Source organism: Oryctolagus cuniculus, chromosome 6, assembly GCF_964237555.1.
Source record: "Oryctolagus cuniculus chromosome 6, mOryCun1.1, whole genome shotgun sequence".
Taxonomy (NCBI): Eukaryota; Metazoa; Chordata; class Mammalia; order Lagomorpha; family Leporidae; genus Oryctolagus; species Oryctolagus cuniculus.
In genome coordinates, this window is record NC_091437.1 from 141,001,657 (window position 1) to 141,021,873 (window position 20,217).

The 20,217-nt window shown below is 37.5% G+C and overlaps 2 protein-coding genes across 8 annotated transcripts in view; both read right to left on the reverse strand.

The window, feature by feature from the left end:
* Positions 1 to 3,136, reverse strand: part of LOC138849968 (large ribosomal subunit protein eL33-like) — a 4,302-nt gene extending 1,166 nt beyond the window's left edge. Inside the window, exon 1 of the mRNA XM_070075420.1 lies at positions 1 to 3,136. This exon is cut by the window's left edge and continues 1,166 nt beyond it. The gene's annotated coding sequence lies outside the window, so the exon portion shown is untranslated.
* TRPS1 (transcriptional repressor GATA binding 1) overlaps positions 1 to 20,217 on the reverse strand; it is a 269,366-nt gene that overhangs the window by 47,715 nt on the left and 201,434 nt on the right. The window lies entirely within an intron of this gene.

Below are 20,217 nucleotides of genomic sequence, written 5' to 3' on the forward strand. Positions count from 1 at the left end.
TGAACACAGTTTTCAAAACACCTGCAGAGTCATGTATCTATTGCAGTGTCAATTATAAAAATGTGTTGATTTTTTTAAAGTACCCAAACTGTAAACAGACAGTTAATTTGGACGAATCTGAATGTAAAATACCTACAAATTGCTGTTTATATGGATAATTTTTTTAAAAAAATTTGTTTATTTACTTGGAAATCACAGTGATAGAGAGGGAAAGAGATCTTCCATCCCTTGTTCATTCCCCAAATGGCTGCAACAGCCAAGGCTGGATCAGACTGAAGCTAGGAGCAAAGAACTCCATCATGGTCTCCTACATGGGGGTGGCAGGGGCCCAAGCACTTGGTCCATCAGCCACTGCCTCCCCAGATGCATTAGCAGGGAACCGGATAGGAAGTAGGGCAGCTGGGATTCAAACCAGTACTCTGATATGGGATACTGGCTTCTCAAGTGGTGGTTTAACCCTCTGTGCCACAATGCTGGCTCCAGGGGTAATTTGTGTGTGTGCGTGTGGTTTTATTGTTGTTATAGATTTGGTCTAACCGAATTAGACACACACAAAGCCTTAGGATGAGATTAATTTTTACTTGCAAAAGAATGTATTCACTTGGTCACTCAACATGAGTTAAGCTGAAATAGGCTGTTCTGTGTCATTACTTTGCACAATTCTGTTTATTAGTATCAGCTTGGTTGCCTGGGCTTTGGTATCCTAGAATTTATATATTATTGGGGTGTACTTAACTACTTTTATACTTGCAAATGCCCAACAATTTTATAGTGTGTGTGTGTGTGTGTGTGTGTGCATTTCCACTGGCCCGAGTTGTACCACACAGCATGTCTTGTTTGGAATTGGTAAGTGCCTCTATGCTGGTTATTCACTATTTTGAGTATCTCCCTGGATACAACCATTCAAATTGGCTGGCCTAAAAAAATTCAAATAGTTTTCTAGCAATGTTTTGAATTATTCTACTTGTACTACTGTGCTTCCATGCTATGACTGTTTGTCTTTTAAGTTTTTCAAGTTTTTTGGCTTTTATGCAAAATAAGCTCCACTGTGCATAAGTTGTTTTGACATATTTAATTCCACAGGAGAATTTCAACCACTAGTTCTTTCATCAGCATTCACACTAGTGAAATGATAGAATGCTCTACTAGTTAATTTTTTTCCCCTCAGAGCTCAAGATACTAATGTTTGATTAATCTCAATCTGAGGTAGACAACAGTGATATTATCATCACTGTATTTTGATGGAATGAATTATTTGTAGATTCTGTAGCACCCTTCATTAAATCTATTGGTTGGAAGCTTGCTGAGTTAAATTCTTTTGTGCTGTTTTTATAAACTTCATAGAAAACTCTTGAAACACAGAATCCTTTTAGCCAAGAGTTCTATATAACAGAATAGAAGGACATTAAAAGAAATTGCTTTGCAAAATTTGTTATAATGTGTGAAACATATATAATACAAACATTTCATAATACATTGTACCTTAAAACTCTTTATACTTTAAAAATGCATTCCTATGCCACTAAATTTTCATAATAATTCATTATTGGGTTTGATGAAGATGGAAGTAAGGTCTCTGTTAGCCTTGGGATTCCAGATATTTCATGAGTTGTTGTTTTCTCAAGTACTCTGCTAATACTACTTGCTACCCAAGCTCCTCTGTGTTTTCAAAAGGGCTTGAGAATTCAATTCTAACAAATAATGCAAAAATATCTAATGGTATTTTTCAGTACTTAAAAGGATATAATATTTGTTATAATGTTCTCAGTGCCCAATTCTATAATAATATACAAAAGAAATTTAGAGAACTGTGTAAAATCTCAGGTTGTAGCACAACTGGTACCATCAGGGTTTAATTCCACACAGGATGTGTACCTCTCTAAGATATTTTGTTTGGGTTACTGGATAAGGTACTATTTTGTTACAAGAAGTTCATATTTTTAATATTTGGTAGGTGGCATGTATATAATGGAAGCTATAATTTTGTCTGGTAATGTCTAGATTACTATATTTTTTCTGTGGATCTCAAACTGTTTATATCAGCCAAATCATTTTGCTTTCAAATCTTGTAATATGAGTGTACAATACTTATAAAGTAAAAATGAAACTGCTAGGGGAGAGATCTGATGTCTCAGGACTATAACGGACTCATTCACAACAAAATTGGCGATACTAAACTAATTTTCCAAATTCTGAAACATAGCTGAGAGACTACTTAATACACCTAGTAACAGGGCATGACCTGTTTCAAATACAGCTCTTTTTTTCCTTCCAAAGACAGAATTCTTCCAAAGACAGAATTTTCCTATGTCATATGACTGAAAGAAGAAAATATTTTCTTACATGGCTTAGAATAAAGATAATGCGTTTTTGTAAATAATTGCAAATTTTTGAGTTTAAAAATTAGGTATTATATGATAAACAACTGTATACATTCTATTTTATCCTATTTGACCTTGAATAATATAATTTAACTTCTCTATGTGTCCCAGCATTACTTTGGAAATTTAACCCCTCTTTTAAAAAATATTTTCATTTTATTGGAAAGGTAGAGAGACAGAAAGAAAAAGTGGCAGATAGACAAAGAGAGATCTCCCATCTATTGGTGTATCCCACAAATACACACAACAGTCATGGCTAGGCTGGCTGAAGCCAGGAGCCTAGAACTCAGTTTCCCATGTGGCTGGCAGAGGCCCAAATAGTTCAGGCATCATCCGTTGTCTCCAAAGGTGTGCAATAGCAGGAAGCTGGATTGGTAATAGGGTATCTGTGGCTGGCGCCACGGCTCACTAGGCTAATCCTCCGCCTTGCGGCGCCGGCACACCGGGTTCTAGTCCCAGTCAGGGTGCCAGATTCTGTCCCGGTTGCTCCTCTTCCAGGCCAGCTCTCTGCTGTGGCCCAGGAGTGCAGTGGAGGATGGCCCAAGTGCTTGGGCCCTGCACCCCATGGGAGACCAGGATAAGTACCTGGCTCCTGCCATCGGCTCAGTGCGGTGCGCCGGCCTCAGTGCGCCGGCCACGGCGGCCATTGGAGTGTGAACCAACGGCAAAGGAAGACCTTTCTCTCCCTTTCTCTCTGTCTCTCTCTCTCACTATCCACTCTGCCTGTCAAAAAAAAAAAAAAAAAAAAAAAAAAAAATAGGGTATCTGTGACTTGAGCCAGGCAGTGTATATGGGATTTAGGCCTTCTAAGGGACAATTTAATCACTGCACCAAACACCCACTCCATTGTCCCTTTCTTGCTTGATCACTTAGATTCGACATTTTTTTTTTTGTTCCTAAATTCTTACTCCTTCCTAGAATTTGAATTGTATTCTAAATATTCAATTAAATCTGTAAGATATTGTTAACTTGATGCCTATTAATTAATTTGAAAGACAAAGAGAGAGAGTGCTCCCATATGCTATTCCATTCACCAAATGCCCAAGATGGTACAGCTGGGCCATGGTCAAAGCCAGGAAATGCAAGTTGCAGGGATCCAACTACTTGAGTTGTTACTGCTGGTTTTCAGGATGTGTATTAGTAGGAAGCTGGAGTTAGGAGCTGGAGCCAGGAATTGAATCTAGGCACTCCAATGTGGGGATGTGGGCATTTAAATGGTGTCTTAGCCACTAAGCTACTATCTTAATATCTTTACCTTCTAAGATGTTTTCTATATAATATTTTACAGAATTTAAGTAAATGGATAGTTTGGGATTAAGCAATGGAATAAAAACTGTTTTGGAAATGAAATAGATTTAATATGTTTCTCAAACAACTTACTCTGGTAAAGGTTATCTTAAGATTTTTATACTGGAAAATTGTGTAGATTTCTTGGTATATTTAGGTAAAAGGAAATCATAAAGCAATAAGAAAATATATGACCCCTCTATCTCTTTCCTCCAAAAAAATACTAAAGAACATGCAAGGGCACTCCTTTTTTTTCATGCATATAAGAAAAAGAAAATCCTCACCATTTAAGGCCATTTTGGTCTATGCTATTTTTTTTTTTTTTTTTTTTTTTTTTTTTTTTGGACGGGCAGAGTCAGACAGAGAGAGAGAGAGACAGAGAGAAAGGTCTTCCTTCCGTTGGCTCACTCCCTGCATGGCTGCTACTGCTGGCGTGCTGTACCAATCTGGAGCCAGGAGCCAGGTGCTTCCTCCTGGTCTCCCACGAAGGTGCAAGGCCCAACTACCTGGGCCATCCTCCACTTCCCTCCTGGGCCACAGCAGAGAGCTAGACTGGAAGAGGAGCAACTGGGACAGGACCTGCACCCCAACCGAGACTAGAAACCAGAGTGCCGTCACCACAGGCAGAGGATTAGCCTAGTGAGCCATGGCACCGGTGGTCTATGCTTATTAAGAAAACATCCAGGAAAATGTCAAAAATATTAAATATAAAATTAATGAAAATATATATTTTTTGAAGATTGTTCTAGTCAAATTGTTGTAAACAGGCACACAGGATAAAACTGATTAGGTTTGTGAGCTGGAAGACCACACCTTCACCACGCCCCTGTGTGACCTCATACCCCTACCTGATTGCAACTGTGTGCCCACCAGCCAATCAGGCTATGTAACCACTCCACTTTGGAAGTGGACTAAAAGTGGGATACTGTGGGCCCACCCTTTTCTTTTGGCCCTTTTCCCTTTTGTGCTGGGCCCTTGCTAGCCCCACGCCTTTGGGGTGTGTGGCCTTTGGGCCACCTGCTCCATGCTTTCTAGCCTACATGCTCCTCCACGTGGCTGGCTCCTGGTGCTCGATATGAATGCAGATTTCCCTCTCTTTTTTAGATAGGGCCCTCACTCTCCTATGCATTTTTCCAACTGAACAAAAAGCTTAAAAACTTATCATGCTGTCTCGTTCATTTACGCTGGTATTCAGAATTTTTCTCTGAATATTAGGCAAGAACACACATAGGCTTATTAACATTGGGAATTTATTAATAAGCACACAGTAATATAAATGGTACCCCATATTCTGATAGCAAAATCATTTCAACCCAAATTGCACTAATAAGCAAAGTCATATGCTCATTTCACAAGTGTTTTGAAAGGCCAATGAACTTTCCTGTGAGTTAGTGAAAGAGCAGAGAACAAATTATACAAATTTATTTCTTATATCCTTAGAAGGGGGAAATGCATCATGTAAATGCTGTAGAGGAAACAATGTATAAAAGAACACTGTCCTAAAAGAGCCACCAAGACAGAAAGTGTTGTGTGCACCAAAATCAGTACTGATGCACAGAAGGTGAAGTGGTTAATTTGGACTGATTAAAATATGAGTAATTTTGTCATCCATAGATGAACGGATAAGCAAACTATGGTATATGCATACTATGCAATATTATTCAACCTTAAAAAGGAAGGAAATTTTGACATGCTACAACAATAAACCTAAATGAAATGAGCCAGTCACAAAAAGAAAAAAAGGATTCTACTTCTTTCAGGTTATTGAGTACCTTAGAGAAAACGAATAGAATTGTGGTTACTAGGGGTTAGGGGAGAAGAGGAGTTTATTTTTGATGAAAGCACTTTCAGTTTTACAAGATGAAAGTGGCATTTGCTCTAGCTGTAAAGATGCCCATGTCCCACACTGGAGTACCTGGGAGTCAGCTGTGGCTCTAGCTCCTGATTCCAGCTTACGCAAACACAGACCCTGGGAGGCAGCAGGTGATGGCTCAAATAGTTGGGTCCCTGTCCTCCATGTGGGAGACGTGGATTAAGTTCCTGGCTCCTTACTTTGGCCTGGCCCAGGTCCCAACAACTGTAGGCATCTGGAGAGTGAATCTAGTAGATGGAAGTTCTCTCTCCTTTATGTTTCTCTCTCGTGAATTAAAAAAAAAAATCGCGATGGTTGCACAACATTATGAATGTCTTTAATAATCATGAATTGTTCACTTTAAATAGTTAAAAAATAAATAGGTAAATTGTAAGTGTCTATTGCCACAGTAAATAAACATATTTAAAATATTTAAACAGGTAAATTTTATGTCTATTACCGCAGTAAATACATACCTTTAAAATAGTTATATAGGTAAATTTCATGGTCTGTATCCACAGTAAATAAAGAACACATTAAAAAATATAGGTGGTTTTATTTTAGAGGTTAATAAGATAAAACCAAGACAAAAAAAAAAAAAAAACTAAAATTGAGTTTGGCTCACACTGAAACTCTTATAAAGACAGGCATGGTTAGTCATGTTCTGGATTGCCCAACGGAAGACGAGTTTAGTGGTGGCCGAATCTGGAAGGAAAGTGGATTGACACCTCTGGGGAAGGCTGAGGAGTGGACGAGTTTGCATAGACTGCTTCACATAAGGAAAACAAGCAAGGCTGTCGAGTTGGATATCCTGTTTGTGTGCTGGGCATGTACATCTGTGGGAAGTGTGGAATATGAATTGGAGAAGTTAAAAAAAAAGTCTATGCGGTTCAGAGGATCATGCATGTAGTTTCAATGAGAAGACCAGAAAGAGGGTTTCAATTCAAAAGAAATGCTGGCACTAGAGGAGGTCATGTGACCTTTCAGTTCCTTTTCAACAGCTATGTCCAGTGACTGCAAGTGAGGAAATGGAAGGGGAGCCGGCACAGAGGTCCCCCAGGGATATGATTTGGTAGATAACAGAATGACTCACAGGAGGCTGTGCTCTTGGAATGTTTATAGTGTTCCTGAAATAGAAGCACTATTCAGTTGCTCAGAAAAACTCTTTTGTAAATGGTATATGGTATATTTGAATCAAGGTCTCTCTTAAATGAGCAGCACTTAGTCTAAATTCAAGGAGGTGCCACCAGTGTAGTCTTTATAGCTAATCAACTGAAGTGATAGTTGACCCAAATGGACAGAGGCCAAATCCGTTAAGCAGTTGCTGGTGGTCATTCAGTGAAACTCTATGGGTCTCATATATGAAAAGACATGGTTTGATGCACTGTAATGAGAAACCTTTTACTTCCCATTGGCTATGATTCTAGCTGGTAATTTTGCTAGACTTTCATCTAAATATTAACAAAACACCTGCAGAAAACCAATCGCTGTGACTGAGAACAGGAGAAATGATTTTTTAGTGAGCCTGGCAGCAGCATGTAGGGTGGCATCCAGTTTCAGAGGAATATACTGGAACACAGGACTTAGAGCCAGTGTGGCCAGTAACTATGTTCTGCTGTTTGATTTAAATGGGGAAGGCACAGAACTGGGTCCTTATTTGTCTTGTGTTTTCACAGGAAGACAAAACTGGAAATATCTGTCACTTTACTTAAATTTATTTCTTCACCATAAAAAGTCAAATCTGATAGCAATGTAAGATGCCAGAATATCAGTATTCTGAAAAAGGAAAAGAAATGAAAACACTCTAAGAGTTAAATATATTTTGTAAAAGCTCTTCTAATCTTCAGACATAAGAATTCCCATCCAGAAAAAAGAGATGAAAGTTATCATATAGTTTGACTATATAGAGATCATTACATTGAATTCTAAAAAGCTTAAAATTCGGTCAATGGAATCCAAAGAGTAATCTATGTTTATGGTAATCACCCACCCAAAAGCCAGTTTATCTGGACAAAGTGTTTTAATACTTTACATTGTGTTAATTTTAAAGATTTAAAAAAGATTTTTAAAGATTTATTTATTTATTTATTTGAAAGGTGGAGAGATGGGGGGAGAGTAGGAGAGAGAGAAATATAGATTATCTCCTATTCATTGTTCACTTTACAAATGGCCATGGCAGGCATGGTTGGGCCAGCCAGAAGGGACTCCGCCCTGTCCTCCCACATGGGTGACAGAGGCCCAGGTACTTCGGCTATCTTCTGCCACTTTCCTCATTAACATCAGCAGGAAGCTGGATAGGAAGCAGAGTAGCCAAATTGGAACTGGCGCTCTGATATGGGATACCAGCATTAACAGGTGGCTTAAAAGGCCAGCCCCTAATTTTAAAGAGTAAAACAAGGGGAGACGTATATTGCACAACAGAGTAGAAAAATGAATACCACTCCAAATGTACCATTCGCTGTTCACACAGCGATTTGTTTTGGAATGGAAAACAGATCGATTTTAGATGAATACAATTAGTTGGTCTTCTTTTAAAATTTTATAAATAAAGGAAAAACAAAGCTCCAAAGCGTTGCGTATATGTGCCTTCATCAAAATCTGGGTTTCTTTTTCCTGGCCTAAGGCTTTAACCCCAGGATGGTAACATTCTAAAATGTTACAGTGAGCCAATTTACTAATTTGTTGACAACTGCTATCCCAAATGGATTCCAAGTCATTGCAATGCTAAGGGTCAAAATAGATACTTACTCACTGAAGATACTAACTCATAATTTAAAAAAATTTTTTTTGCATGTCTTGGTGGTGTTCAAATTCACTTTTCCTTTTTAAAGCAATTCATATTTGAGAATAGCTTGAAGCACACACCTTATATTTCCCAGTGCTCCAACTGGTGATAGTGCTAAGAGAGCTCCCCACTTACCTTAAGTTTGAGGCACTTCTGAAATCATAGAGATACAACCAGAATCTCAAGGGGTTGAGGGAACTGGATAATTTTCTTACCCATAATAATACGTTAGTAGAATGACAAAGTTAAATGAGAAAGTTAGTGAGTTCATAAAGGATGATCCCTAAAGACTATTAGACTGTGATTTAGTGATCTTTAAGTAGAACTGAATGTCTCAATTTTGTACGGGTGTTTAGTTTTTCAGAGTTTTCATTGATTTTAATGTAGTTACACCAGGAAATCCCTGCATACTACTTCAATTGTTTTCCATATGTAGCGCATAATCAAATTCAGACCACTGAAGTTATCCACATGTCTCTGAAGCGAGGCTGTTGTCAGCGTATTGAAAATGGTTACCCATGTTTATTCTATACACCAATGGAGTACATGCAGAATATCCAAAAAAGGTGACCAATCACATACAGACATCATTTCAAATTATGCATACATAAAAATGTATAAGAAACACTAACAATTTCTTGTAAAGCACTTCAGATACTCACTAATGATTGGATTTTTCAGGTTTCATATTAAATTTACAGAGATATACTGAGTAGTGACAGACCTGTCTCTTTGGTATACTGATGTATCTCAATTGCCTAAACAGCGAAAAACACATACAGAGTATTCAGTACATATCTGACAAATGAAGGAATGAAATGCAAACAGCTCATGCTGAAATATAATCACCTGCTTAAATTTATATCAGCAATGTTGAACAGAGAAAATGGTTTTCCAGGTATGGGCATTTGATCCAATATAATTCAGTTAGGAAGCCTGAATCCCATAATTGAGTACTCGAGTTTATGGCCACGCTCCACTCCAGACTCCAGCTTCCTACTAACGTGTACCATCCGAAGCAGCAGGTTATGGTTCAAGAAGGCCCTGCCATCCATGTGGGAGACCAGGATTCAGTTTCTGGTGCCTGGTTTCGCTTTGGTCTGGCTGCTGTGGGAATCTGAGAAGTGTGGCTTAGAATTCCCTTTGGCTGGCTGGCTGGCTGGCTATCTCTGTGCCCCCCACCCAATAAATAAAAAATCAAAAATCATGAGAAAATTAAATGTTTTTCTCTTTTTTGTAATTTGACTATCTTAGTTTACCTAGATGACAGATATTCACATAAGCTCACACAAGCACAACACCTGTATACCTATCACTATTCAAAACACAACACCTTATTGAAGGTTCAGAGAGAAGCCCATATTGTCAGCTAATGGTTGATATTTGGACCCTAATTTCAAATTTGTTTGTAATTAAACCTCAAATCAGGTATTTTTTCTATACAACATTACAATATTTATCTATTATCAGCATAATGAATATATTCTCCTTATTTCAATATAATCAATATATTAGACATTATATTTACTATAGCAAGAATAATATAATTTTGTTACTAGATATTTCACATCACGTTTATGGGATCATCTTGAAAGTAGTATTTGTGTGACCTAGAAATTTTAGAGGTTTTTCTTAAGAGTTAAGCCTTATAACCAGTACCATGATATTCAAATTTTTTAAGCCTCAAAACTACTTTTATTCAAAGAAAAGTCTAAGAAGCAGATTGGACAACTAAATTCTCCTTCTTGAAAGCTTTATGGGTTGTAGTCATTGAAGCAACAACCAACTATTTATTGATCATCCACTATATCTTACGCCCTAGGGCATACATGTATGAGTAAGAGATAGTATCTGATACAAATGATGTTATCTCACAGTTGAGGCCAAATTATGTAACAAATAGTTAAAATATGAGCAAGTAACTGTAGTTATGGAGGTATTTACGTGGCCCCTCAATGGTACACAGATGAGCAGTTTTGCCTGAGAGCTTTGAGGAAGGTTACAGTCCCACAGATGTAAGAGAGACAAGGATGAACAAGCAGTCCTGGCAGAATCCTCTCTGCATGTTTAAAAAAATCTGGGAATTATAGGTAGTAATAGTTATTATATAAATTTGATGTACTAGAAACTCTCTATGTAACAGATAATGTGCTAAATGTGTTATATCTGTTATGGATAGACAGAAATGAGAGAGATCAACATTATAGAAAGGTTGGTACACACATAGATAAGTAGGCAGGTGATGGAGATTTCAGACAGAGATGATGGATAGATAATAAGTAGACAGCTAGACAGCTACATAGACAGACTGACCACTAATTACACCTTTGCTAGGGTGATCAACAGTTTGTATTATAATCATACGTTTACCCAAATGTCTTCTCTAGAAAGACCACAAATCCCTGGTGGACACTGTTTTGTTCACTTTTGTGTCCCCAACAACTAAGTTTCCTTCCCCAAGGCAGGCATTCTATAAAGGTTTCTTGAACTAATGAACATCTGAACCAACTGTCTTTGTAGCATCTCTCAAATCAATTAATGTTTCTATGACTAAGATTTTGTCAATCTACTTGGTCTCTAAGGGCCTAATTTTGAGTTTAAAAAAATTATGAAGGTGTCCCTCTAAAATCCATTTTCAGCAACTCAATCTTTTTTTTTTTTGTAAATAAAGATTTACTCATTTATTTCAAAGAGTTACAGAGAGAGAGAGAGAAAGAGAGATAGAGAGATCTTGCATCTACTGGTTCACTCCCTAAATGGCTGCAATGACTGGTGCTAGGCCAGGCCAAAGCCAGGAGCCAGGAACTTCCTCTGGGTTCCCCATGTGGTACAAGGGTCTAAGGACTTCAGTCATCTTGCACTGCTTTCACAGGTACATTAGCAGGGAGCCCGCTCAGAAGTGGAACAGGCAGGACTTGAACTGTTGCCCATATAGGATGCCAGCATTGCAAGCCACGGCTTTAACCCACTGTGCCACAGTGCCGGTCCCAATAATTCATTTCAACAAACTTCAGTAAAAGGAATAAAAATAAGAATGTTTGTTTCAGGCTACAGTCAAAAGCTGCCTACACATCCTTTATTCTTGAACCCATTAGTTCCAGGGTCACAAAATGCTTCTTAATTGCATAAGTTCAGATTCATTTTATTTTCCTTAATTTTAAAATTGGGAATTATTTTGTACACAAAAAGATAAAAATGACACAATGAAAAAAGTCTAACAAACTGTAACCTTAATACAAACAACAGAAATGCAAATAAGGCAAATCTAGTACCAATGGGGTAGAAGTCACCTGTTTACCTGTATTCTATACTTTTCCTCTTTTCTTCCTCTTTTCTAAGAGGTGACCTCTATCCAAAGTGAATGTGTACCTTTCCTGTGCCAAAAGAGCAAAGCCATGGGCTGAAGTGAAAAAAATTCATAATGAGGCTATCTGAGGAAATACGATCTCACTCTCAAAGTCTCAACAATGCCCTGCCTGATAACAACTCCCAAGGAACAAGACAGTTCCCAAGCAACTCCAGTGCCCATGTAGGATCTTTGTAAGCAATCCATCAATCTACTGGGGCAGAAAAGTCATTGTGACCAGTCATTGCCCCTTCACAGGATGGCTTAAACCAACAGACTTAGAATTTATAGTGTAGCAAAGGACAATATAATGTAGCAGTTACTAGCTGGGGCTTGGACCCATTGTTGCTGTTTTGTGACCTCGGGCAGGTTCGTTAGCCTCCTCCATACATCATTCTTCTAATCTATATAGTGGAGATGACAGTGGTATCTGTCTCACAGAGTTCTGCAGATTAAGTGAATTCTTGCATGCAACATGCTTCCAAGAGTATCAGGCACATAGTGGATGCACAATAAATATTAACTTCTATTCGATTCTGGGTTCACAAGCAAAATTATTAAATGGGAGAGTTATTTCCTTTTCATCATCTGCAGAAATCTATTCAGAGGCATACAACTTTTGGAAGCACACTTTTGGAGTCTCCTAATCACTAGGACTCTGATTTGTAGTGGTTCTAAAGAGTGGATTTTAAAAGATTAAGGCCAGGGGCCAGAGCTGTGGCCCAGCAGGTTAACGCCCTGACCTGAGGCACCAGCATCCCATATGGGCGCTGGTTCGAGACCCAGCTACTCTACTTCCCATCCAGCTCTCTGCTATGGCCTGGGAAAGCAGTAGAAGATGGTCCAAGTCCTTGGGCCCCTGAGCCCACGTGGGAGACCCAGAAGAAGCTCCTGTCTCCTAGCTTCAGATTAGCTCAGCTCTGGCCATTGCGGCCAACTGGGGAGTGAACCATCGGATGGAAGACCTCTTTCTCTCTGCCTATCCTCTCTCTGTATAACTCTGACTTTCAAATAAATAAATAAATCTTTAAAAAAAAAGATTAAGGTCAGTCAACAGTGTTTTGAGTCCTTGGTTCATTCATTTGGTGCATGCCTTGAGCATCTGCCGAACACCCAGTCAGTGAGAGAGGCACAGGGATGCAGCATGATAAATCCAGAAGGGACACTGACAAAGAATCTTACATTGAACGCAAGATGGTACCCAAATTTGCCCAAATACCTGAACCCTCTTTGGTACCACAAGAATTTGAATCACTCCGGGCCTTCACTTCCTAAATTGGGAAATAAAGGCAGTAACACCTGGCTCGCTCTTCTTTATGCTGCTGTGGGATGGGACGAAACCTCTTGTGTAGCACAACTTGGGGAAAGCTGCAACATCTGAGCAAATGTGTTCAAGCATGAGCACTGCACTTGGCTCTGAGATGCATTCGCTGAGCACTCTCACAAATTGGTAAAGGTCGGAAAGGCTCGTGGCAGCCGTGTGACACAAAGTTAAGGTTAGAAACCTATTTGACAACAACACTTTCTCTCACATGTACAGAACATAAGCTCGTCAAAACAGAGGCTGTACATAAAAATTAAATTTGAGACAACCAGCTTAAAAATCAAGGAAAAGAACTGTTCATTGTTTTCTGAGAAATTTAACTCTTATCTTCAGAGGAAGAATGCAACGCAATGCAATGTGTTTCACTACCCTCCTCATAAATTCTGTCTAAATTCCTAGACACAACAATGATGGAATTCACGTAAATACTCCTAACCTCAGAGGTCAGATCTGAGGACCTCATAGAGGGATGCAAGGGAGTCTGGCCAGCTGCTCATCACACTCAGTGCATGAAACCAAATTATCTGTCTCCCTGCAGGTCAACCTGGAAATCCTCACTAGAGAAACTAACTGCTTACCTAAAGGAGTAGTTTGCTAAAGGTGCTTTATGGTTGTCAGGCTCTGAATTATTCAAAAATTTTATAATTTTAAAATAATTCTAATATTTAAAGCAATTTATTAAATATATCATAAGAGAAAATGTCTTGAGGTTCAATATTACATTTCAGTTTTTCTGAGTTCAGAGAAAAGTTCCTTTCCTTGGGTAAAAGCATAATGTTTTACTGAGAACTTATTAAAGTACATGTTTTAGATTTTGCTTCAAAGCTAGTTTTTAAATAAAATATGTAATATAATAAAACAAATGTAACACTGAAATAAATCATATCCATCTTTCTATAAACTTCTGGTTTATAGCTTAATGTTAAGTACCTCTCTCCCCAATCTGGCACTTTGAATATTGAAATTGCTTGCACATGCTCAGTGGTTCGCCTTAATTCTATGTAGTTAGCGCCTGGAAGCTGTTTATTATGAAAAGCAAAGTAACCAAATAACTGTCTTAATATATTTTTTGCACTGCAGAGTCAGCTAACTCATTAATTTACAATCAGCAAGACAGAAAAGCCTAGTACTAGAGCATAGGTTTTTCTACTTTTAAGTAAACTTGCTTCTTGTTGTATCAAACTATTAATTTTTCCATCAGCAATCAATGTAACTATTGTGATATTAGTTGCCAATTTTGACTTTATACAAATGCTCCGCTGTAACCTGTTTATCAACTGTTTATTACTGATAGAATTCAGTACAAAAATTTTTTTAAAAATCTATAATGATGTATTTACATCAGAGGTACAAGATAATGGAACTCAAAAACTACTAGGAGCCCGTCTGAACCTCTGACAGAGTAGTTTCTTAGTTGTACATATCTCACCAGGGCACAATATTTTAGATACTTTTTTATTTAATATAAAAGGTTAGTTTGAAAAACTTGAATTACAAATGTCACATTCACTTCCAGCAGGAAATGTGCAACAATATGTGACAATACTGAATAAAATGTTGAAACATGTTTTCCTTTTGTTTTACTTTACTCATTTTTGTAATACAACACTGGTTACTGGAAAATGCCTTACAGCTTTATTCAAAACACATGTTCAAAGATTTGAATGAAAAAACTTTGACTCTCTCTGGAACATCTAACCGATATATCATTTGTATGCTTTAAATTTTTTCTTACTGTCAGGAACACTTTTATGTCTTTAAGATTTATTTAAACTAGTTTATTATATAATGAAGCTTGTCAGATCATAGGAACAAAGTCAAACAAGATGTGCTATATCAAAGTATAACATTTAACATATAGATTTAAGTATACATATCAAGTACAAGGCAATCAAGCAAAGTTTAATCTGAAAATGCAAATGTTTCAGATTATTAAAGCCACATCTGTCCTTTGAAGCACAATTTAGACTGTTTATCAAAAAGCTATGTGCAATGATTCTCTACACCCTCGACTTTGTAACAACGGATTTCTTTTCATAAGAACTTTTCAATTTCACTTTAGACTTTTAAAATACTTAGCTATCAAAAACTAAAAGAACACAATGGAAAATCAAAAATCTTTACAATGTGTTATATTATAATTGCTATGTTTTGTTGGTGAATCAGCCTAATACTTCAAAAGGCATTTTTCCAGACTTTAAAGGGAATCTCTAAATGCTTTTGGAAATCAATTCAGCATAGCTTCAGCATCGAAATATGTGCTGAAACATATTATTAACATTTTTAACATAAAGCTGTAGAGGAGATTTAGCTTTTTCTGCCTTGGGCAATACAAAGCAACGTACCTCTTCAGCTTGCTAAATGCAATTCTGGAGCACTTGAAAACAGGACAGTTTCTGAGTTCTAAGTACTTGGAATTTTCAAGCTTTGCACTTATTAAAAGAAAGTCTGTTTTTTCCATATAGATGCGTTGATATATAATAATCTCTTAAGTATATCCACTGACCTACCCATTAAACAGATAAACTATCCTAGGTACTATTATTAAGTCTAAACACCCAAAAACGAAACGAATGGCTGCAACGTTATTCAAGAGCAGACTTATTTCTTTGGAAATGGATGACCTTTCAATGCCATATCTGAGGACTGAGTAGGACATAGAAGCTTTGGGCTCATTTTCTTTTTGGATTACCAAGGCCCACACATATTAAAGTCCTGTTATTACCTTAAAAAAATTAGTTACTGAACTCTACAGTGAAGTTTAGAATTAAATGTGTATTTTCAAATCCCAAACATTGAGAAGCTTACTGCACTCAAGAATAGAGATGCATTATTGTCTGGAGATCCCAGAGTCATCCTAGACAACCAGGTGATTATAACGACAGTGGCATAAACTCTGGTTATGCATTTGACTTCAATTTAGGGCTCACAAACCGCTCAAATCATAAACTCTGTCATTTCCTCAATATTTTAACTATGATTTATAAATTACAATGTGACTTCAGTAACGAACATGGAACAGAGACAAAGTGGTGGCTAAACGAATTTCTGCTCAACTTAAAAATATTTTTCATGAATTTATTCAGACTTCTGCAATTTCACAGGCAACGCAAACAAATACTAAATGAAAACACTGATTTCATTATTTTTAAAAAGAAAATGGAGTTAATAATTTGAAAGGTTTAAGAAAAACCAATTCTGTAATGCAACTCTGTCATAGTAAAATTTGGAAAAGGAAACTGTTGACAAACATAATAAAGGCGAGAGATTTTATTTCCTTTCCCTAACTGTCTGGAGAGTTTAAGAATATTTCTAAAGAGTAGTTCTTTAACGAAGGCATGAAAGGCTTTGAATGAAATGTGGTCTAGTTTCAACGTGAGGAACAATTCGTATGCCAAAGAGCTTATGTCCTAGGAAATAGCAGAAATCACAGGGCCCTAAAGACAGATACTGCCTATGGATCCAGAATCTGTAGATAAAAATATCATCAGGGAAAGGAGGGAGCAGAATGAAAGAGAAGAGGAGGGGCAGGCAGCTGAATTCTCTCTCCACACACACACACACACAAACACACACTCTTCAGTAGTGACTGCTCTTTTCATTTCCCTCCCATTTTACAAATACCCAGAGGCATTTCTTTGCAAATTATAAAAATAAAGTCATAAACTTTAATTCCTCAACTTTCATAATATTTTGACAGATTCTTCCAACTTTAATTTCCTTTTTGTAATGGTAGTTTGATTTGCATTATGTTACATTGCTCCTTTATGGCATAAAGAAAGAGTTCATCTCTAGAGAATTCCTCTGAAATTACCCACTACTTTAATAGGCATACCCTTATAACTGATACAAATAATTTTCTCATTGTAATCTTATACTGGACTAGTTAGGAAGACCTCACCACAGACAGGTATTTGAAGTCAAGACTCAATTTTTTAAATGAAATTCTGAATGGTATTCCCATAACAGGTTCTTATTTCTCAAAAAAAAAAAAAAATCATTTACATAAAGGAAGCAAGCAGAACTGATTTAGTTAAACTTTGGAAAAGTTACAAAAATGAAAAATCACATTGAAAGTGAGTTGACTCCCTCATACAGAGAGACAATGTCCTTTTTTTCTTTCTTTTTTAAAAAAGAAGCTATTGCATGTGGTAGGCAAAGTGGTGATGGAACCAGATATGGCAAAATCTGCCCCATGTCAGCAGGGCTGGAAGGAAAGCCCAAGTACAGAGGTGAGAAGGCAAAAAGCTCTCCAAAAAAGACATTTGGCATTCTGTTAAAAATAAATCAGTACTTCTAATTTGTCTTTCATACACAAATGGATTGCATTTGGTCTGAACTTCTACCTATCTGGTTTTCTAGATGTTGATATGTGAGTGTTTGAGCCAAGACAGACAGCAAGAAAAATTTGAAAAAAAAAAAAAAAGAAAAGACTAGAAATATACTGTTGGAAATGACGTTAACAGATATGAAAGAGGATAAAATACAATGTGATCTCTGGCAAGCTATAACATCATTATGGGAAATGAGAGTGACATGCAGAAACTGGCCTTCAATACATTATTTCTTATCACTGTTCTTACTTCACTGTGTAAACAACCCCACATCCTAGTGCACCTGAAACTTCTCCCCTATGTGAAGAGTGTTACAGTTTTTTTATTTCCTCCTTCTCCAAGTTGATCAGAACCGAATTTCTTCCTTTGACTGTCAGAAGACCTCTGTAACCTTGGGCACAAAAGATGTTACCCCAGTGTAGCCACTTGATGTCCAGCTACAGGAGAATGTCTGAGGCACTGTCATCTAGAGCTGACGTTTTCTAGAATGTTTGCATCTATGGAAATTCCCCATGAAGATTCCACTCACCCTTGCTATAGAACGTTCCCTGATGGGGAGTGACAATCTAGAACACAGATTTTATTTCTGAGTTCAAATTTCCAAACTACTAATGGCACAGTAATTTATGAAACTGTAATTCATCAAGATCCATGTATAGATTTTTTCAATTCATCATTTTTTTAAAGAGTTGACTTTCAATTATCTTCAAAGGATCAGATGCCCTGCAGTTTATTTCTGACAAATCATCCATTTTATTGTTTCTGACATCGTTACCAACTCTGCTTAATTAAACAGTTTATTTACATAAACGAGATATTTGCTTAATCTAATCCAGGATTTTAGGAGGAAGAAATGCTTAGGAATAAAAAAAATTTCTCTTGCATACATGAACAGACGAATAGTACCTATGCATGAGAATTGATATAAATTAATTCCCAGAGTAAAGTATTAGCGGAGATACAAAAGGGTAGGATAGGATGGAAAAAGTATGCAGTTTCCAGCCTTTCGTGAGTCACATGTTAACTGTGTGGGTACTGTGTCTGAGTGAAGGACAATTTTCAGGTTGGAGATACCCTCCAATAACTAACAAGCAACCTCTGCCAATGCCAAATACAAATGATTTTGAAAAAAAAAAAAAAACAGTTATACTTTCCAACAGCACAACTAAACTGAAACAGAGTGGCTACTTTAGCAGCACATCACGTTTAGAAGTAGCAGTGAAGTGTGTATCATACTGATGGTTTTCCCCAAAAAATGGGGAACAACTGGATACCATAGAAGCCATGACAGACTTCGAAAAAGGGAAAACATAGCTCTTTGCTTTTTTGCTAGAAAGTCATGAGACTAGTTTTCTCCCTCTCTCTCTTTCTCTTTCTCTCTCTCGCTCTCTCTCTCTCACACACACACACATACACAGAACCAAACAAAACTCCCAATTGACAAGATGAAACAGTGTGAAGTGGCCCAAGATTCTTATTCACAGTTGCATAACAGGCCCCTTGATCTGTAATATGTTTGGCAGCAGTAGCATGAACAGATATTGTGCAAGTTACAAATTAACGAGAAGGTCATTAACTGGTGCTAAGAAGACAGTGTCTGGTGTTGTCTTCAGTAAATTGGCTAAATGAGGGAAAAATTTTTTCTAGCTTTGGCTTTGCCCATAATGCCCAAATGAATACAGCCACAATCATATTATCACTTGTCTTCCAAAGAATATCAATGGGTTATTCTCAGGTTAAAAAGGAAAAAAAAAATATAATGAACCACATCAATGCTACCCACTGGCTATAGATTTAGTTCAATTCCTTTGAAAGGTTCTGGAAATATAAATCTCTCAATTAAATTCATTTAAGGCCATTACTAAAACCAGACTGACTATTTCCACGTCTAGCCTTGCACATGCTTTGGTCTTTGATAACTTGAATATATCTATGGTTGGGCAACAAGCACATGATTTTAAAAGGCATTGTCTCTTTACTTTTGGCTTATGTAGTCACAAGGAATACTAACTTCCAGAATATCCTAAGGACTTCTCATTAATGTTCTATTACTTTAATTTTTCTAGAAGTATTATTCGCATTTGTATTCTTAGCAGGGAACCTTCTACGGAGCACTGATTTGAAATCAGACTTCCTTCAAGCTCTATGTCCTTTCCATCCTGGGACTAAAATGAAAAATAATACAATGTACAATCAAAATAATTCTAAGAAATATCTGATAACTGTCCAAAATTGAAAATACAGAATTTGTTAATTATTTTTGTGTTCCATTTTTTTTTTTACAGGCAGAGTGGACAGTGAGAGAGAGAGAGAGACAGAGAGAAAGGGCTTCTTTTGCCGTTAGTTCACCCTCCATTGGCCACCTCGGCCAGTGCGCTGCAGCCGGTGCACCGCGCTGATCTGAAGGCCGGAGCCAGGTGCTTCTCCTGGTCTCCCATGGGGTGCAGGGCCCAAGCACTTGGGCCATCCTTCACTGCACTCCCTGGCCACAGCAGAGAGCTGGCCTGGAAGAAGGGCAACCGGGACAGAATCCAGCGCCCCGACCGGGACTAGAACCTGGTGTGCTGGCGCCGCTAGGCTGAGGATTAGCCTATTGAGCTGCGGCGCCGGCCTGTGTTCCATTTTTAAAAACATTTCCCTGCATGTTCTTATATATTAGGAATATAATTATATATGTTGGCATACAATTCCATGAGAGTGTTGCCAAATTACAATTTGCAAATTAGTTATATTTATAAGAAGACAGAATGACATGTACTTGTATGTTATTACAACCAGACATTAGTTTGGTTTAAAGAAAGAAATTCCGAGTTTGTCTGGCTCATACAGTTTTACCAAAGGCCAGTCACTGAAGATATTTTAACATTATCCACTAACATAGAAGAACATCCTATTAAACACAATGATA